Source organism: Hyperolius riggenbachi, chromosome 3, assembly GCF_040937935.1.
Source record: "Hyperolius riggenbachi isolate aHypRig1 chromosome 3, aHypRig1.pri, whole genome shotgun sequence".
NCBI classification, from domain to species: Eukaryota; Metazoa; Chordata; class Amphibia; order Anura; family Hyperoliidae; genus Hyperolius; species Hyperolius riggenbachi.
In genome coordinates this window covers 267,031,449-267,053,135 of record NC_090648.1, presented here as the reverse complement: position 1 = coordinate 267,053,135, position 21,687 = coordinate 267,031,449, and the positions used below count along the sequence as shown (strand labels likewise).

The following is a 21,687-nucleotide window of genomic DNA, read 5'->3' as shown; positions in this document are numbered from 1 at the left end:
TAACAGCTCTGACCAAGTAATAAAACATCAGTCAGGGGGAGAGGAGAGCTGATAATTCCTGTCTGTGAATGCACGCATAAAGAAACTAATCTGAACTCAAAAGTTCTACTACTTGAGCCCATATATTTTTCTTCTCACAGCAGCTTGTATGTCCCCACTCATTATACTAAGGACAAGATCCTCAGATGACAACAGATGCTGACTGTCATCACATACACACACTCTGCAGTGAGAGAGATGCAGGGATCTCTGGAATTCAAGCAGAATAGAGCAAAGCAGAAGTGATTTACTTTGACATGTGACCTCTTATCTCTCCAAGTCCAGCGCCCTGCTGAATTTTATCACCCTAGGCCTTGACCTTTGTGGCCTTTCCAGAAATCCGGCCCTGGTCCCCGAGTGCTTCTGAAGACAGGTGGCTCCATACTGCCCACGCACAAAAAAGTGCTGGCGTATTACGGAGCTGCCTATCTTTGGAAGTACTCAAGGACACAAGTGTTTCTGAGGGCTTCTGGAAGCAGCAAATTTGAACAGGGGACAGCGCTGGTACAACTCCCAGAGAAAGGAACGGGAGATAGACTTAGTTTGGACAATTCAGTGGAATATGTGTCACATAGCGCAAGCGATAGCCATATGATGCAGGGATATATGCATCTGCGGAAGATGTCAGTGCTATATAAATACTAAATAATAATAATAATAACATTAGCATCTGTAAATAAGCTACATATAAATTCAGAGGATAGAAACAAATTTCAAGTCTCACAAAACCAATTCCAGTAGAAGGGTACATACAGTATATTGTCAGTATATAGATCAGTACATCAGTTCCAAGGCTTGAAAAGGGACAAAAGAATTTGGCACCAAAAGACCTGTTGCTATGTAAAAGGAACAGCTAGCACGCCGTTTTTACAAAACTTTCAAAGTGATACAAAGGGCTCATTCACACTAGGCAACGCATGCATGAACGCAATTTCATACATGCATTGCAATGTGCTAAATCACATAGGTCGGCAGCTTCCATTCTATTAATAAATAAATGCATGACAATGCATACGTTGTGTGCGATGATGTTCCCGGCTAGCACATGGGAACGCAAACTGTAGTGTGAATGGTAACATGAGTCTATAGACTTTCATGCTACCTGCATTGCAAGCATTATGTGTGGTGCTGTCTGTCATGACTCACCGCACATCATGTGAATAAAGCAATACCAATACCAACTGCCATCTAAATAGTATCTTCAGCAATGAATAGACAAACAAACCCTTGCAGTTGTGCTGGGCCGTTTAACACCTAACTTTACAACACAGCATAGTAAGCAAACATATCTCCACATTTAATGTTCATATCAGAAGACACACTTTTTGTCACAAAGGTGCAATTCATGGCAGGCAGCAGATGTAGCCAGCACTAGCGGAAGGGGAAAACAAGGGTGAATAAGGGAGAGAGGAGGAGTGGAGAGACAGAAATAGAGCAGAGAGTGTATCTGTATTGCAGTCCCACATCACACAGAGGCTACTTGCCTGTAACGTGTCTCCTGTCCCTGCCAGCCTCTCACACAGGCTGCAGGCAGCCCTCCTGAAGTTTAGGGACTGTCAAAAACTTTTCAACCTGTGAAATACCTTATGTAGCTGTCCACATCAGTCTGAAAAATGGTGAGAGAGCTGTGTTTTTTCCACAGGTAAGTCTCTGTATATTTACCAGCTTGCCCGCTTCAGCAATTTCAGGGATTTTTTTTAAGGTACAGGAGCCTCAAGGGGGTAATCCAGACATCGGTAACCCCCAGCTAAATGCGCCAGTGAAATGGGATACTTAGCATTAGGCAATAGAGGTGGGGTTTAGTATTAGTGTTAGGAGGGTTAATGATAGGAGATAAGGTTACAGGATAGTGCCAGACACAGTTATAGGAAGGTTAGTCTTATAAAACAGCGTTGGGGGAGGTTAGTAGCATTAATTTAATGTTCACCTATGGCGCTGCGCCCATATACCACACCCCTGCTCCTCCGATGAGTGGCGTGGTTTGAGGATAGCGGTGAGCGCGATCAACCCGCCTCCTGCTTATACTTCAGCTTCACAGCGGGGATTGAGCGCTCCTGTGTTCCTGGTGGTGGATGAGGCCGGCCCCCTGGGACTCCTCCCACTTACATGTTTCGCCAATAGGCTTGGCTTCCACACAGTTATAGGAAGGTTAGTCTTAGAAAACAGCCTCAGGGGAGGTTAGTAGCATTCATTTAATGTTCCAAAGTGATGGCAAAAGTTGGGCAAAAAGGTCTGATGCAAAACCATAATTAAAATATTGTTAACTATATTCAACATAATGGAAATACCCACCTTCCAAGTTCACACACCCCTTTAAATGGATGCATCTAGCATCAATCTTGCTCTTCTACACAAAATTGTACAACTCTAGAGCAATATTTTGCACTTATTGCAACACTGAACTAATGGGGGTTAAAGCTTAGTGGAGAAGACGTGGCCTTTTTAGAGTGTAAGTCTAACACATCTTCTGACATTTTCTGTATCTAAGATAGTAACATTACTATGTCAGCTACATGTGGAAGCTTCAACAGCGCTTGACAAATAGTTAAAACACAAGGGAAGCACGTGTAGTTTTTACATGCTTTTTACTGACCCTTCAGTCTACAACACTTAATGAAATCTGCAAACCATAGCCAGAGGAGCTGCTGAGACTTTTGGGTTGCAATAATCACTATAGCACTGACATTGTCTAATGCTTGGTACACAACATGCAATTCGCCGTCAGATAGATGGTCAAATCTATTATTTCCCTCAGGTCTGAACCATTCAGAAAACCAATTGGAAATCAGATCTAACTTGTCGGAAATTATCGATTTGACCTGTCTATCTATACTCCTGTGTCTTCTCTCCACCACTGGGCACTCCTCCCTGTGTCTCTTCTTTTGGGGCACCTGTGTCCTGTTACTAAATGCTAGAGGCCATACATTATAGGCACTGTGGCATGTATCTTAAAGAGAAGCTGAACTGAAAATAAAAAGTCAAAATAACCATACACAGGTCATACTTACCTCCTGTGTAGTCTACTCCTCAATCTTTCTCCTCTCCTGCGTCCCATCTGTCCACTGTGATCAATGGAATTCTCTGTCCTCCATTTTAAAAATGGCCATTACCCCATAACAGCTTCCTGGTCAGCACACTGTTAAACTGTAATATTACCCACTTAAGCCATAGGGAAACATGGACATTACCTTGCACATTCGGTTGTAACTGACAGCTGCTAATATATAACTGACAGCAACTGGTGTATTTCAGTTCTGACAAAATATTGTCAGAACTGGAAGGGATCATTGTAAGAAGAAAATGGTGATCTTCTGAGAGGAACTGACGGTGAGCTTAGTATGTAATATTCATTTGCAGCTATGTCATGTGTTTATTTTAAATAATTTTACTAGCTTCAGGTTCCCTTTAAGTGACCGCTAGAAGCCTTTATTGTTTGGCCTCTAGCGTTTATGATGTGACACATGCAACCTGGGATAGAAGAGAAAGGGAGGAGCACTCAAGGAGAGAAGAGAAAGGGAGGAGCGTCCTGGGAGGGAAGAGAAAGGGAGGAGCCCCCTGGGAGAGAAGAGAAAGGGAGAAGCACCCGCAGTGGAGAAGAGACATGGGAGAAAGCCCTGACAGAAAGGGCCGCTGTGTATGTTGCTCATCGTGACATATAAGGCTGCTAGCAATGCCCTCCTGACCCTCTGGCAATCTTGCATCCAGTACGATTGACTGAATCGATGTACTTCAACTGAAAATCAATTCAAATGATCAAATCAGCTGGATATTGATGAGAAAAATCGGCAGTGTATGGCCATGGGCGTCCACACATATGGCAAAATCGGGCATCTGCCCGACCCTGGCCGCCCGCTCCCCCCCCTTCCTGGCCGCGTGCCCGTGAAGCCAGCAGGAGGGGAGCAGCGCAGAGAAGAGGGAGAGCTATGGGCACAGTGGGGAAGGGCGGACGTCTCCCCCCCCCCCCTTCCCTCACCTTAGGGGGCTTCCCCTCCCTCGCTGTCCCCTCCGGAACGAAGTGTGCAGCGGCCGGAAATTTACCTCGTCTCACTCCTGCGCCGGAAGCTCTGGTGTCACACTCTGGTCTGGACCAGACCAGACTAGCGGCTAATCCATCCGGCGCCTGCTACGAGATGAGGTAAGTTCCGCCTGCTGCCCAGCCGCTGCACACTTCGTTGAGGGAGGGAGAGCCCCCTAAGGTGAGGGAAGGGGGGGGGGGACGTCCGCCCTTCCCCACTGTCCGCACATAGCTCTCTCTCTTCTCTGCTCTGCTCCCCTCCTGCTGGGGCACACCTGGCTACTTATTCTGTGGACATATACCCCTGCCTACATATACTGGGCATATATACCCTTGCCTACATATACTGGGCACATATACCCCTGCCTACATATACTGGGCACATATACCCCTGCCTACATATACTGGGCACATATACCCCTGGCTGCATATACAGGGCACATAAACCCCTGCCTACATATCCTGGGCACATATACCCCTGACTACATATACTGGGCACATATACCCCTGGCTATATATACTGGGACATATACACCTGCCTACATGTACTGGGACATATACACCTGCCTACATGTACTGGGACATATACACGTGCCTACATATACTGGGACATATACCCCTGGCTACATATACTGGGACATATACCCCTGGCTACATATACTGGGGACATATACCCCCTGGCTACATATACTGGGGACATATACCCCATGGCTACATATACTGGGGACATATACCCCTGGCTATATATACTGGGACATATACACCTGCCTACATATACCCCTGGCTATATATACTGGGACATATACACCTGCCTATATATACTGGGACATATACACCTGCCTACATATACTGGGACATATACACCTGCCTACATATACTGGGACATATACACCTGCCTACATATACTGGGACATATACCCCTGACCATATATACTGGGCACATATACCCCTGCCTACATATACTGGGCACATATACCTCTGGCTACATATACTGGGCAAATATACCCTTGACTACATATACTGGGCACATATACCCTTGACTACATATACTGGAGACATATACCCCTGGCTACATATACTGGGGACATATACCCCTAACTACATATACTGGGCACATATACCCCTGACTACATATACTGGGCACATATACACCTGACTACATATACTGGGCACATATACCCCTGCCTACATATACTGGGCACATATACCTCTGACTACATATACTGGGCACATATACCCCTGCCTACATATACTGGGCACATATACCCCTGGCTACCTGTTCTGGGGACATCTCTACCCCTGGCTACCAGTTCTGGGGACATATATACCACTGGCTACCTATTCTGGGGACACCTATAGACCTGGGGCTACCTATTTTTGGGGAACCACTGCTGTCAGATTGAGTGTATTTTGGGGAACTGCTGCCAGGTGAGAGGTGTCTACCATATTACGGGGGCATTCTGCCTATTTATGTGAAATGCTGTCTATTTATGTGCCTCATGACTGCTGAATTTGTCTTGTTGAGGGCCTCATGGTTACTGACTTTGTCTTGTTGGGGGCCTCATGATGTTGGGGGCCTCAAGTTTGCTGAATTTGTCTTGTTGGGGGCCTCATGATTGCTGAATTTGTCTTGTTGGGGACCTCATGATTGCTGAATTTGTCTTGTTGGGGGCCTCATGATTGCTGAGTTGGTCATGTTGGGGGCCTCATGATTACTGAATTTGTCTTGATGGGGGGGCCTCATGATTGCTGAATTTGTCTTGTTGGGGGGTCACATGATTGCTAACTGCGAGACTATGGAAAAAGCTGAATCATCATCATATGAGACACTAGCATTAAACCTACTTTTTCCGCTTTTTAAAACAGAAAATGAAACTGGGAGGTTCTAAAAAAATGAATACATTTTTCAAGAGTAGGATGGATGAAATTGTTTATCTTCACAGTTTATTTTCAACTTGGATTTTCCATAATGTTCATGTATGAGTTAAAACGTTTGTATTTAGTTTAAATTGCTGTTGGCACTTTGTGATAGTAAAGTGATTTTGCAGTTTGGACAGTCGACCTCCAAAATGTTCGCCACCACTGTCCTAATCTAATGTCCCACCATTGCTTAGTTCATGTAAACTTGTCTCCACCCACGACCACACCCACATTCTGGTTCATGACCACACCCATTTTTCGGACGTAGCCCCATTTTTTGGCGCGCTACGCGCCACACAACACCACCCCAAATTTTCTGCGGACGCCCATGTGTATGGCCACCTCTAAAGTGTTAGATACTGGACATTCATTGCCACTAATGAGTGCTATGATCAAGTTTTGTATCTGTGCCATTCTGCAACCCTTTACATGTTTTCACTTTATACAGCCCTTCAGGGAAATAAACTGCAAAATTGCTAGTAGAACAACGTTTCTTAAAATGTAATTGTAAGCAGCAGTGTTTCTCAATGGGCCCAGTTTTATCACTTGTTCTGGTAGTAGTGTCACTGTTTTATTATAAATGTTCTTTGATGTGACATTTTTGCATCCTGCTACCAACTAAATTATGTTTCTTTTAAAAATTCCCTCTTGAGCATTTCTTTTCAGAGTCTCATCTTTCTTCTTGATCAAGTAAACTACTATGTCTCAACCAAAGAGATATGTCCTACTGCTAAAAACTATTGGATTGGAGCTATATCAATTCAAAGTACCTAGGAGCCATTTTTACTTACTGTCAAAAATATGATTCATTTTATCTAGGTGAAATGTAAGCTTAGCTTCTGTTTAGTAATTCCTATACTTTTTATAGATTTGTTCCACTTTTACGAATGTATTGTAATATGTACTGTTGCCCAATTGATATCTGCACTCTCATGCATTGTGCTGTTCATAGCATTTAGTCAGCTCATGATGGCCAGTCAAGCAGAACAGGGAGGCAGGAGCACTGTGATTGGATACAGGCAGAATGCCTGCTTGCTCTTTCTACCTGAATACACATCCATGCCTGACTCACTGCTTTGTTTATCAGAACATGAAATAGTGAATATGAGTCACCGGAGAAAACTCTATATTTTAAAATAATGCTAAGCATGCCTAATGAAAAGTGGCATTTAAATGACTTTTTTGCTTTACCAATAAAATCTGTCATATTTCAATAGCTTTCTTTTCTTTATAAACAATAACTGACATCTTGTCACAATGTCACAGAAAAACGTACACAAAGCCTCAAATACAAATCCAATTATAATATTTGCTCACTTTAAATTTGTATTATAGCTAAACAAAGCAATGTTTTGTTCACATTCAAACAAAATCCTGAAAGCCATTTGATTCTCACAGACTGGACGGACTTTCATTTCAAAGCTGTGAAGTTAAATTAGTAAGATGACATGCATTGCATAAATAAAATTATCAACCAGCTATTTCCACAATACATTCTTCTATGGCACTATCTAATGTATTAGAAGGCATGCTGAATTATTGAGCATTTATGACAGGTTAATAGCTTAAGCATCATTTTAAGATTAATGTAGCACAGGCCTCTAAACAGCGAGGATGGCAGACTGTTCTGTACCTGTCACCACAATGTCAAACCATCAGCGATGCCATCTCTAAGAACCTCTGCAATTCAGACATAGACCTATCAAAACGCATCACATCTGACCACTAAATAATACCAAATGTACGAGAAGAACCAGAAAAGATGTAAAAAAAATGCAAACCACTGCCTCAACCATGTAAATCAATTCAAACCCCTGCGCAATGGAAAAATGTCCTAAAGTCGTGTAACTAGAAGGGAGCTACCCCTGCTAGCAGGGGGGCCCAGAGCTATGGGGTGCCCCCAACTACTAAAATTCCCTTCCTCTGATAAACTGGACTTTACTTCAGATCAGGTGTTTTTGTGGCTACACTTATTATGGGTGTGAAGATCATGATGGCCACACTTGTTTTATGACCCTTGTGAGATGGGCCCAAGGCTGTGAAGGTCACTAAGAGGAGGCAAGGGAAGGGTTGTGAACATTGGGGGGCTCCACCAAAGTTTTGCCCCATAAATTGTAGTTTTGCCACTGATTTTATACTAGACTAAGGACATAACTTTTTGACTTATGCCGTAGCCATCTGTCATATACGAAGGCACTGCAGTCACAAAGTTAAACTAAGCAGGCATTGCATGGAAGGCATTACAGCTTAGATCTTTAAAGAGAACCTGTACTGAGTAAAAATATTTAAAATAAACACATGAGGCAACTTCAAATGAACATTGCATAGTTACCTTGCCATCAGTTCCTCTCAGAAGCTCACCATTTTCTTCTGACAATAATCCCTTCCAGATCTGACAACATTTTGTCAGAACTGAAATATATCAGTTGCTGTCAGTAAAATATCAGTTGCTGTCAGTTATAGCTGAGAGGAAAACGGATGTACCAGGTAATGTTCATGTTTCCCTATGGCTCAAGTGGGCGATGTTACAGTTTAACTGTGTGCTGACCAGAAAGCGGTTATGGGTAATGGCCATTTTCAAAATGGAAGACGGAAAATTCCCTTGATCACAGTGAACAAATAGAACGCGGGACAGGAGAAAGACACTGAGGAGTAGACTACATGGAAGGTAAGTATAACTTGTGTATGCTTATTTTGACTTTTAATGTTCAGTTCAGGTTTTCTTTAAGTTTTCAAAGATCCTCCTGAGAGTGGAGCTGCAACTTCAGCTGAGTAAAATAAGGGACTGGGGGCCGATCCAAATAACTTTTTCTCCTAAGTTTAATCCTAGGTGATATTTTCACATTATAAATAAAATGCCTTTTAAGCCACCAGCAAGCAAGAAAATGCTCAGATTACCTTTGACAGGACTTTACCTACTTTTGGTACTTTTTCAATTGCAGAGTGTAAACGTTATTTTAAAAAGTAGATACAAATTATCTCCCAGGAGAAAACATAGGAGAAAGAGTGAATTGGGCCCCTGTGTTTATTTTGAGCACATTTGTGCAAGTTTGGCGTTAGAGTTGGCGTTAGAGTGTGTTTATGCAAACAACAGATTCAGAAGCTGGTTAAAACAAAAATGATTTCACATACAAAATGGATTGCTCATAGGATGCTATTGTACTGCTTTTAGAACATGTACGCTGGATCCAATGCATTTGCAAGGAGTTTTCCATGCACCTATGTTTCATTCCATTAGAAAATAATATGCCTAGTGCATGCAAACGGCCCAGCTAAATAGTAGCCAAATAACTGCCAATCAACCGCCACTTGCAATTCAGTACATTACCAAATGAAAGTACGCAGGTGGCTGTGCTCAGCATTTGTACGCTGCTTTCAGCAATGCCAATCACAGAGCTGAAAACCATGGCTGTGAAATCACCCACCTAGACTGGGATCAAATAGTATGGTGCTGTGCACACACTACGACAACCTGAATCTTAGCTAAGCATGACAGATGGTATGGAGCCTATGAAACTACCTCCTGTTCACAGGCATTTTGAACTTGACCATAGAAGGGGAAAAAAATCAAAGGAAAAATATGCAGAGTAGCACATGCCACATTTACATAAAAATGCAGCAAAAACACAATGAATCACAGGATTACACTATGCTGTGATAAACTAAATACTGCAACCAACACCCATTAAACATTCTTTAACCTCCTGAGCGATAATCCCGAGCTGAGCTCAGGGTATATCGCGCAGGAGGATTTCTCAGGCCCTGGTGGGCCGATTTGCATAATTTTTTTTTGTTACACGCAGCTAGCACTTTTCTAGCTGCGTGTAACTTCCGATCGCCGCCGCTCGCCGCAGATCCGCCGCCACTCGCTGTGCCGCGCAGCCCCCCCTCCCCGACCCCTTGCGCAGCCTGGCCAATCAGTGCCAGGCAGCGCTGAGGGGTGGATCGGGACTCCCTCTGACGTCACGACGTCCATGACGTCGGTGACGTAATACCGCCCCGTCGCCATGGGGACCGGGGAAGCCCAGCAGGAAATCCCGTTCTGAACGGGATTTCCTGCTTACTCTGATCGCCGAAGGCGATCGGAGTGGGTGGGGGGATGCCGCTGCGCTGCGGCTATCATGTAGCGAGCCCTGGGCTCGCTACATGATTTCAAAAATAAAAAATTTAAAAAAATAGTGCTGCGCCACCTCCTGGGCGATATAATTGTATTGCCCAGAGGGTTAAAAACACACCAGAATAAAACAAGAAAGATTTGTACAAACAGAAATCCTTAAAGGGGCACTACAGCAAAAAACTGTTTAAAATATGTGCAAACATATACAAATCAAAAGTACCTTTTTTCCAGAGTAAAATGAGCCATAAATTACTTTTGGTACTTATCTGTTAGCCGGGCGCATCCGGCAGGTGGCGCTGTTGTAGCGAATTTCATTCATGCTTAGTTAACGTAGTGCTGTGTGAATGGAAGCGCCGCAGGTGGCGCTAATTACATTGATACGGCACATAACAATAACAGTGTTAATGGGAACTAATATGTATTTCAAGTGGCCGGAACTGTTACTTAATGCAATTAAAATGAAGGCGGCGGCAATGTAACAGATGAAGCCGCCGCCTTCGTCTGTTCTTCGTCTTCTTCTCCCCCTTTGCCCTCCTCTGGCTTTTATACAATGCTGGCAGCTGGGGGGGACATGCGTCTCCCCCCAGAGTCGTTCGTCGCAAGAAAACAAACAGGATTCCCTTCCGCGACGAACGACTCTGGGGGGAGACGCATGTCCCCGCAGGCTGCCAGCATTGTATAGAAGCCAGAGGAGGGCAAAGTGGGAGAAGAAGACGAAGAACAGACGAAGGCGGCGGCTTCATCTGTTAAATTGCCGCCGCCTTCATTTTAATTGCATTAAGTAACAGTTCCGGCCACTTGAAATACATATTAGTTCCCATTAACACTGTTATTGTTATGTGCCGTATCAATGTAATTAGCGCCACCTGCGGCGCTTCCATTCACACAGCACTACGTTAACTAAGCATGAATGAAATTCGCTACAACAGCGCCACCTGCCGGATGCGCCCGGCTAACGGATAAGTACCTTACTTTTCTTCTATGTTGTTGTACAGTAGGTAGTAAAAATCTGACAGAAGCGACAGGTTTAGGACTAGTCCATCTCTTTATAGGGGATTCTCAGGGATATATTTATTTTCAAAAGCACTTAGTGAATGGCAGTTGATCTGTCCAACTGCCAAAAAACTGTGTAGGGAGCAGGGAAGATGGCCGGCATCATTGTTTAAATCCTTTTTCAGGAATATCTTTATAAAGAATAAAAGCCTTGCTGAGAATCCCCTATCAAGAGATGGACTAGTCCAAAACCTGTCACTTCTGTCAGATTTCTTCTGCCTACTGTAAGTGACAGCATTATAGGAAAAAGTAATTTATGGCTCATTTTACTCTGGAAAAAAATGTACTTCTTATTTGAATATGTTTGCACATATTTAAAATTGTACAGTTTTTCGCTGTAGTGCCCCTTTAACACTACACATAAATATCAAATAACTGCCATCTAATCCAACCATTTGTGGTCATGCAGAGAAACAAATGCATAACTATAATTCAGGGTCATGCATCCCACTGCCCTACATTAGCATGTGTTTTGACTCACATCCTAATATAACTCAATAAAGTGCACAACCTAGAATCAATCTGCATGGAGGCCATAGTCACTGCAGCACACTGCTCTGTCAACCCTTAGCAGGTGAGACCTGCTCTAATGAGCTGCACCTTATATTTAATGCAGAGGAAACAGGCAGTGAATTTGTTGCCAGGGTTAATTTGGGCTTTAAATGATATCAGTGACATCTACTTCATATTTTAGTGAGAAATATGTTGACATGCAGAGATAATTTCTTAATGATACAATTCCTGGCAATGGCATCATTGCCTTGTGTTTTCAATTATATTCAGAGCCCAATTAGTGTGTAAGTAAGCCCTTCAATGATTTACTCCATTAACACAATTTAGTGGCTGATAGTATACCAGGGAATAATTTACAGCCACAGAATCAGCAGTATTGTTTTAAAAGGGAATAAATATGGCAGCCTCCATATTCTTCTTATTTCAGAAGTGTTTTTGAAATTTCCCAATGGAAAAAAAAGGATACATGCATTATTATTATTATTATTTAGTATTTACTGTATAAAGCGCTGATATCTTCCGCAGCACTGTACAGCGTATATTGTCTTTTCACTTAAAGCGGATCCGAGATGAAAAACCAACTATAACAAGTAACTTGTCTATATATCTTATCTAAAGTTTAGATGCAAATACCTTTAATAGAATATGATTATTTCTTCCTGTGATACAATGACAGCAGCCATGTTGTTTGTAAACATTACACATAGGTAAGCTTATCTGCATCTTCAGCACTCAGTCTAACCCCCCCTCCTCCTCCCTCCTCCCCTCTGCCTCTGAAATCTCTGGCTAGTATTACCTCCCCCTCCTCCTGCCCAGACCGAGCTCCAATGAGCCCTTGCTACTGTCTTAAAATGCCAAGGCTCTCTGAAAGGCTGTGGGTGAGGCTTGTTTAGTTTATAGGGAATACAGTATTAAAACAAAACCAAAACAGTATTTGGTTTGAGGAATACCCTATAAACAATAGGAAATGAACACAATTATGCAATGAGTAAAAGTTCACCTCGGATCCACTTTAACTGTTCCTCAGAGGGGCTCACAATCTAATCTAATCCCTACCATAGTCATATGTCTATGTATGTATTGTGTAGTGTATGTATTGTCGGCAGCCTAGGGCCAATTAAGGGGGAAGCCAATTAACCTATATCTGTATGTTTTTGGAATGTGGGAGGGAACCCACACAGACAGGGAGAACATACAAACTCCATGCCCTGGCTGGGATTCGAACTGGGGACCCAGAGCTGCACGTCGGACACGTCGCTGGGTGGATCGCTCAGAAACAGCCGTATCAGTCCGCCTACAGTGCAAACACACGCCGGACTGTCGTTGGAACGCCCACCCAGCGGGAGGCAACGACGGGCCCGTCGTTGCCTCCAGTCCGACGCGTGTACGGACCTTTAGACTTAGTCGGAGAGTTAATGGCTTGTTTGCATAGAGATAACAACTGGAGTTTCTTAACTCTTCCTGTACTGGAAACAATTAGACTGATGTATCTGATCTTAATGTTTTATTTCTTAGCTGTACTACACATACAAATCATAATATCATAATTTTTTTTTCGCTTCAGTGTCTCTTAAAAAAATACATTCTCTTTCATACCCTGAGACTTTTAAGCCTCCATCTAGTTGTCCACTTTTCTATGACATGTGTCCTTTATATCTGCAACTTCCATGCTCATTTTCTCTCTTGGGGTACCATCAGCACTGGGGCTTTGTGGAGACATCCCAGAGGAAACCTTATGCTGGGGATACACGGTACGTTTCTGTACCGTGCATCGACCAGCTGATCCGGCCAGCTGATAATATTCAGCTGGCCCGATCATGTCGCTCGACTCCTGCCCGCTCAATCCCCGCCGGTGGACAATGGCAGGGAATCGAGTGCTAATAACGAAGCGCCGGTGGGGACGAGTGGCAATCGATGCGTGCACGAGCGGGGACGCAGCAGGGGGCGAACCGGCGGCTAATCGAGCCGCCGGCCGAACCGTGTATTTTAGGCATTAGATCCATTAAAACAAGAACGCTGTATAAAATTTAACTAGTAAGTTCAAAATGATCAATTAATTACAATTATTTTCAATCACATGTTAACATTTTAATGGAAGGGCAAGCCTGAAATGTTGATCACAATGACTTGGCTTGTTTTAAAACATTCAAATGGTCCCTAATGAAAGCCACACTCACAACCCCTTTAAAATAATGGTTGCCATATGTGATACAGTAAAAATTCCATAAAAATGATCAAACGAACCACCATAAGGTTTTTTTTATTTATTTATTTGAGCAAGAAATCTAACTGAATTTCCCATTTTAGTGATAAGGTGATATAAGTTGAATGGTAGGGGCAGAGATCAGTTTTTTATGAAAAGTCTTAAGTTAAAGACCCAAGAATTTTTTTCATCGTTTTCAATTTTTTTTCTTTAAATTGGAGAAGAATTGAACACGCATGTGTGATACATTGGTCAGATTTTTCAAATGTTACAATCAGAAAAACTGGTTGAAATTCTTGAACTGAAAATCAATATGAAACATTGTATTGTGTGTGGCCACCTACAGCAAAAATCAGTGCTTTTGCTTCAGCAATTTACATTACCAATAATCACTTAACCAGCTTAGCGGTTTGGATAAGCTCAGCTAGTCCATGACCGCCGCGCTGGATTGCTCTGGGCGCTGGGACGATTTTCATAATTTTTTCTTTAAAACACGCAGCTAGCACTTTGTTTATACCGATCGCCACCGCTCACCGCCGATGCGCCGCTACCCGCTGCATAACAGCCCCCCCCCCTGAGACCCCGTGCGCAGCCTGGCCTATCGGCGCCAGGCATCGCTACGGGGTGGATCAGGACTCCCTCCGAGCCATGACGTAGATGATGTCGATGACGTCATACCGATCGTCGCCATGGCAACGGAGGAAGCCAAACAGGAAATCCCGTTCTGAACGGGATTTCCTGTTTGCTCTGATCGCCGGAGGCGATTGGAAGGGGTGGGGGGGATGCCGCTGCACAGCCTAGCCCTAGCTACATGATTTAGAAAAAAAAGAAGAAAAATGTGCTGCGCCGCCGCCCTGGCCGTTCTAATAGAACACCAGGGTGGTTAATCCCCGCAACATCAAAAACACAAATCACTAACAAAGATATTTTGAAAAAAAAGTGATAAAAACAAGGAGACCAAACAAAGCACTGGGTCTAGATGGTCTACAATCAGCATATTATAATAAATGAGCTTTGGTCTTCTTGGGCTTTCTAAGAATATATTCAAATTTAATAATATAAAGTAACAAAATAAGTACTGGAGCTAACAAAGCTACAATTATTGTCATCCCTAAGTGAGCATGAGTAAGATCCACATCCATCTAAAAATTATACCCCATTATAACTAATACAAATTCATTAAAACTTCACAAACTTAAAATTCCTCAGAAAAATAATGGAAAAAAGAATAAAGGAAGTCATACATCTAGCAATGTATGGGCAGATTTGACCAAGAGACAAATCACTCTCTAATAAAATCTGATAAGAGAGAAGTCGGTCAGCTGCCAACATACCACAGGCCGATTCCTGATCAATTTCATGCTAAAATCGATCCGGAATCGGCCTTGTGCGCTGCATCTGTCCGCCTCGCCTCCCCAACGATGTCCCCGAATGAAAAATGTCACCCCCGGTGCCCAGTGTGAAGTGTACACTACCTGTCCATGGCCTACGCTTGTCCCCCGCTGGCTTCCAGGATTCCTCCGTTCTGCATACATGTGCCCCCACATGGTTTCCTAGTAAGGGCGTGCATGTATGGACAGCAGAATGCACCTGAAGCAGCAGAGGGACTAGCGCAGGCCGCGGACAGGTGATGTATACCTTGCACGGGGCACCAGAGGGCCATTTTTCATTAGGGGGGGCAGCGTCGTGAGTTTTGTCACCTTCATCAATCGTCGAGTAATTGCATGCTGTTTCCGCCGCACTCCTGAATGAGAAAGTCGGCCCAATATCTTGCAGCATGCGTGATCAATAATTGTCTGTCGGGCATGCACTTGGCAGCACCGATTTTGAACCAATTCAAATATAATAATTGAATCGGATGGTCGATCGGCCGCAAACTCACCTGATGTATGGCCACATTAACGCAATACACCCAGACCAAGATAAAGTCAATATAACAGATACAAGTTTTAAACTTAATAGGACACTCCAAAAATTGAATATAGTCTATATTAGTTGGAAATGGAATATACAAAGAAAAACATTTGATATTGTGACTTTGAACTTTCCTTTTCTCACACTCAAATATGGTTTTGACGAAACATTGACTAATAAGTGGGGTGGTTGATTCAACAATGTGTAAAAGTGTAAATCCCAAAAACTGGTGTATACATGTTAAACAAAAACCATTTGCACACACGCAAAGTGCATGACTTGTGATGGCTGTATAGGAATTCAATAATTTATTGTAGACCATAAGACCACTGATAATGACCCATAGCTGGCCTGTGGAATACCTAGCAAGGCTGACAAGCTAAAAAAATAGTGTTGGTACAAATTGGTCTAAAAGAAAAAGGAAGGAGTTAAAGTTTGTACTGCAGTAAGGTAATTATAGTAAAAGTACTTGCTGTAAATTTGTGTCAAGGAACCTAGAAATAGTCTGCACTGACATTTCCTAATTGCTTAATCCTCTTACATATTTCTTCTATACTGAGAACATATGTAATTCAAGTCTCTCCTTTCAGCACGAAAAAAGGAAGCAATTGAACGCATTATCTGATACAAGACTGGCAAGGCTTCACAACAAAAGGTAACTAATGTATTCTTCGCTTTCAAATGTCAACAACATGTTCCACAATAGCTTATTAACCTCGCCATCGCGCCTATCTGCTATACAATCTGGAAAGAGGCTACTGAGAGCACAGGAGCTGGTATATTAAGACAAATCATTGTTATCTTTATTGCACAGCAGCACTCGGACACAAATATCTCAAAGCAACAAAATGCAATAATGTTTTAGAAACATATCATATAAAATTACTTATAGCATTTACATCAACCTTCTATACCTATGCAGATAAATACATTTTATGCACTAGCATCCCTATTTGATTACATACTATCACTGTTATATGCTTCAATTTTGTAGGGGAAAATAAAATCTAGCTAAACTTATAGTCATTATTATATGTCGTTCATGCAGTGGGGATTTCCAAAAAAGGAGCCCAATCATGCCAAACATGTCCAAAAAAATACATTTAGGAATGTTCTCCAAGACTCCGACCACATCCTGCACAAGAATTAATGGGCAAGAGCATGATCATATGGAATGTTACGTGCTTAGCTCTCTCAATCCCAGACCTGAAAGAATCTGTTCAAATGAAAGAAATCATCTAAAATTATTACTCATCCCTGCTTACTACTTCAGTATAATCTTATCTTAAGCCTCGCACACGATGCAGGTCACCTGGTGGGGATCAGGACCCAATCCCCTGGTTGACATTGTAGAGCCAAGACAATGCTCTGTTCCTATGCAAGTGGGGAGGAGGGCCGATGGAGCAGCATGGGAGTGACATCATTTAGCAGGTGGGGTAAGTGGGGAGAGGTCCTTGGCAGACCGCTGATGGAGCAGCCAAGTGGATGTTGGGGGCTGATTTACACAAGCTGTATTCTTGGTTGAGACGGTCATTATTGGCTGCCTCGACTGAGTATCATCTAGCCTGTGGGCAGGGCTCTTATCTGCAAATGTAACCAAACATCACTCTCATGGGAAGACAGCTCCATGACCTCCAAAAAAGATCTCTTTTATTTACTAATGTGCACCTAAGAGGAAAGGACCTAGGCTCACACCAAGCCATGGCCCCTTTGACAAACAGGATCTTTGGGGTCATTTTCCCATTACATGTTCATAACATAAAAACAGACACCGTTTTGCTAGTACTAGGTAAAATGGCAACAATGACTCGCAGCCAGGAGAAAATCCTTATAGTGCATTTAATATTAAAAGACCCACAAAGTGGCCCACAATAGCCCTTTTGAAATATGTAAAATGAGTCTTGACCACTGCTGCAGAGCTTTATGGTCCAGATAACAGCTTCACCAGAAAATAGCTCAGGATACTGCTTTTAAAATCTGTATTTGGCAAGGTAATTTTTCTAAAACATTACTGCCTTTAGAAATAAATTTGATGTGTATTTTTATTATTAAAAGACTGGCACAACTCCTCTTCAAGAGCCTTATTATTCCATTTTCCTACACTGCAGGTTGCTGTGTTGAGAAGAGAGAAGCCAGCAAGTGTGTGGTTCCCCAGAACCATAAACTACATGGCTTTCAGCACTGAGGGGTACAGTGCACCCATGTATTAATACTTGGGGACAAAAGGCTATTATGTTCATCCACCTGTAAAATAATACAGGAATATAGTGTGGGCAGGCTAAAGGTGCTATATATTCACAGGTTTAAAGCAGATATCTAGATAAATCAGATATTCTAGACTGTAGTCTAGCTTAAACAAATAAATGCATGTCTTCCAGCTCTTTATTAATTATAGTTAGTCAATCTCTCTTTGATCTAAAAGTAATGTTATCTGTAAATCATAATTACCAGGGCCGGCGCTACCATAGAGGCAAAGGGGGCAATTGCCCCAGGGCCCCTGATGACTGCAGGGCCCCCCAGGTCTCCCCCTGACTTGTGCCCTCCGAGATCCCTGCACTGATTGGTCACGAATAGCAAGTCACCTGTCCCGGCACGCTGCTTTATTCATGCTCCCTTTCCTCATCCCCACTGTCTGCCTTTTCTCCACGACCAGTTATTATGCAATGACAAGCACAGAGTCATGGAAAATAGGTAGCGGGGATGAAGACAAGGAGCATGATTGGAATTGGAGCAGTGCGCCAGGATAGGCAAGTTGCTATTCTGACAGAAACAGTGCAGGGACCCTGGGGAACACAGTAAATTTGAAGGGGGCGAACTGGAGGGCAGCAGCAGCTGGCTTAGGAGCCCTGGGGATGAATGTGCTGGGGGAGGGGGCCCCCGGGTTAATTTTGTCCCAGGGCCCCATTGTGACTTGAACCGGCCCTGATAATTACAACCTCCTAGTCACATGAATCCACTGTGGAGGCACCCACCCTGTAAAAGACTCTGCTCAGACTATAAGCAGACTAGTTTTTTCTAAACTGAACAGCTCTCTCTCTCTGCTTGTACTTTGCATAGAAAATCTCTCAGAGTCTTTTATGTACTGCCTGAGATAATGACTATAAATTGTATAGATGTAAGTTGTACAAAGCATACTATTAGGTATGTAAGCCAGCGCTGTGTTGAGGTGGTAAAAATGCATTAAATGCTTAGGTATCAGAATAAGTAGTGACTTGAATAAGCTACTTCATCTTTATTATGAGCAATTATTGAGATAAATTAAGTGTAATTTTCACAACTGGGATAAATCTTTTCATATCTTGAAGTGTACCTGGACAATTACAAAAAATAAAAAGTGAGATATTTACATGGGTAATCCTAGGGAATCTACATAGAGTTTATATGCCCCCCCCCCCTTGTTTATGTGATTTTGCAGAGGGCACTCTTTTTTCCTTCCACAACCGAAACGTATATCCTTAACCACTTCCGGATACCGGGTGGTTTTGCTGATCGGTGCTGCGTGGGCTCTCCAGCCCGCAGCACCGATCAGCTAGCAGCCAGGCCGATCAGACTTCCCCCCTTTTTTCCCCACTAGGGGGATGTCCTGCTGGGGGGGTCTGATCGCCGCCGGCTGCTTGCGCTTGCGGGGGGGGCTCTCTTCAAAGCCCCCCTCCGCAGCGCTTCCTGGCCGCCTTCCCCTTCCCTCCCTCTACCTCCCCCTGTGAGCGGCGCAGGATGGAATTCCGTCCTGCGCCGGATAGGATAGGCTTCAGCCTATCAGGTGCCGGCGGTCCCCGGCCAATCAGAGGCCGGGGATCGCCGATCTCCGCCACGGCGCTGCTGCGCAGCAGCGCCGTATACATGTAAACACCGGGGAAGATCTTCCCCGTGTGTTTACATTTACCCTGCGAGCCACGATCGGAGGCTCGCAGGGTGTTCACGGAGACACCCTCCGTGAACTGACATGGAACGGCCGCTCATACGAGCGGCCGTTTCCATGCAATCCACTTCAGGATTCAGGGGCGTAGTTAAGCGTACGCCGAATCCTGAAGTGGTTAAAGGAATTCTATCAAACTTAACAAATTTCTGTCAGTAGCATAAATCAAAATTGCAATAACAGTCTGTGCGAACACAGCATATCTTTTTGCTGTGCAGTGTTTATTTTCCTTTTAATTTACCTTACAGATGGATCCCCTGACAAGCTGATGGCGACGGCTAATGGGGCAGCTCATTATGTAAGAGGGGATTCCTTTTTGGGAGCTGATTGGCTGGGCAGAGTAGGAGCGAGAGCTGTTGTCTCTCACTCCTCATAGCAGGCTACTTTGGCGGGTCACGCACTGAATAATGCGCTCTTATATAGGGAAACATGAAAATAGTATAATCCCCGGCCGCGCTGTAAAAAGGAATCCCCTCTCACATAATGAGCTGCCCCATTAGCCGTCGCCGTCAACTTGTCAGGGGATCCATCTATAGGGTAAATTAAAAGGAAAATAAACACTGCACAGCAAAACGATATGCTGTGTTCGCACATACTGGTATTGCAATTTTGATTTATGCTACTGACAGAAATTTGTTATGTTTGATAGAATTCCTTTAAATTCACTGGTAACTCTCCAGCAGGGCAGTTTCTAGGCTAAAATGCACCCAGGGCGAGGGTGTAAAAATTGCGCCTCCCCCACGGAGCGAGGTATAGGTGCCCGCAGTATAGGTAAGCCAGGTCTAGTTGCACTCAGTATAGGTCCCCCCAATATAGGTAGCCAGGAATAGGTACCCCAGTATAGGTAGCCAGCTATAGGCCCCCCAGTATAGGTAGCCAGGCATAGGTGCCCCAGTATAGTTGCCCCCAGTATAGGTTAGATAGGCAGGTGCCCCCGGTATAAGTTAGATAGGTAGGTGCCCCCAGTACAGGTTAGCTAGGTGGGTGCCTCTAATATAAGTAGCCAGAATAGTTGCCCCCAGCACAGGTTAGATAGGTAGGTGCCCCCGTATAAGTTAGGTAGGTGCCTCGAATATAGGTAGCCAGTATAGTTGCCACCAGTATAAGCTAGCTAGGTAGGTAGGTGCCCCCAATACAGGTTAGATTAGTAGGTGCCCCCAGCATAGGTTAGATAGGTAGCTGCTCTCAGTATAGGTTAGATTAGGTAGGTGTCCCCCAGTATAGGTTAGATAGGTAGCTGCCCCCCAGTATAGGTTAGATTGGTAGCTGCCCCCCAGTATAGGTTAGATAGGTAGCTGCCCCGCAGTATAGGTTAGATTAGGTAGGTGCCCCCCAGTATAGGTTAGATTAGGTAGGTACCCCGCAGTATAGGTTAGATTAGGTAGGTGCCCCCCAGTATAGGTTAGATAGGTAGCTGCCCCCAGTATAGGTTAAATTAGGTAGCTGCCCCCTGTATAGGTTAAATTAGGTAGCTGCCCCCCAGTAAAGGTGAGGTAGGTAGGTAGGTGGCCCCCCCCATAATGGAGGGGGGAGTCAGCCGCGGGGAGGGCAGCCCGACCTCTCCCTCCCTTCCTCTCCCCGGTCCACCCACCGTGTTCCCCCCTCAGATGCAGAGTGATTGCAGCAGGAAGCGCTGTATACAACAACTCACCTCCCTGCGTTCCAATCGCCGCTCACTTGCTGCTGGACTCCTCCTCTGCATAGACACTGATACACATGCTGCTTCCTGCTAAACAGTGTCAGCGCTTCCTGCTGCAATCACTCTGCATCTGAGGGAGGGGGGGAACACGGGGGGCGGCCCGGGGAGAGGAAGGGAGGGAGAGGTCGGGCTGCCCTCCCCGCAGCTCCCCCCTCCATTACAGCACCCCCCCCCCCCTCAGGGCGGCCGCATGGCCCTAGAAATGGGCCTGCTCTCCAGAAATTGGCCTTAGAAAACTGCAGGCATATTACACTGTGCTAGGGATAACTTTGTGAGTTCCTTGGAGAAATAGTATAGT

The 21,687-nt window shown here is 44.1% G+C and overlaps 1 protein-coding gene and 1 long non-coding RNA gene across 3 annotated transcripts in view; one reads left to right on the top strand and one right to left on the bottom strand.

The window, feature by feature from the left end:
* CPNE8 (copine 8) overlaps positions 1-21,687 on the bottom strand; it is a 372,678-nt gene that overhangs the window by 287,559 nt on the left and 63,432 nt on the right. The gene's annotated exons all lie outside the window — the stretch shown is intronic.
* Positions 11,229-21,687, top strand: part of LOC137563621 (uncharacterized) — a 182,084-nt gene continuing 171,625 nt past the window's right edge. For both annotated transcript variants that reach the window (XR_011030390.1, XR_011030391.1), the window contains exons 1-2: positions 11,229-11,368; positions 16,365-16,429. This is a non-coding gene — a long non-coding RNA (uncharacterized lncRNA). The remainder of the gene's footprint in view (positions 11,369-16,364; positions 16,430-21,687) is intronic.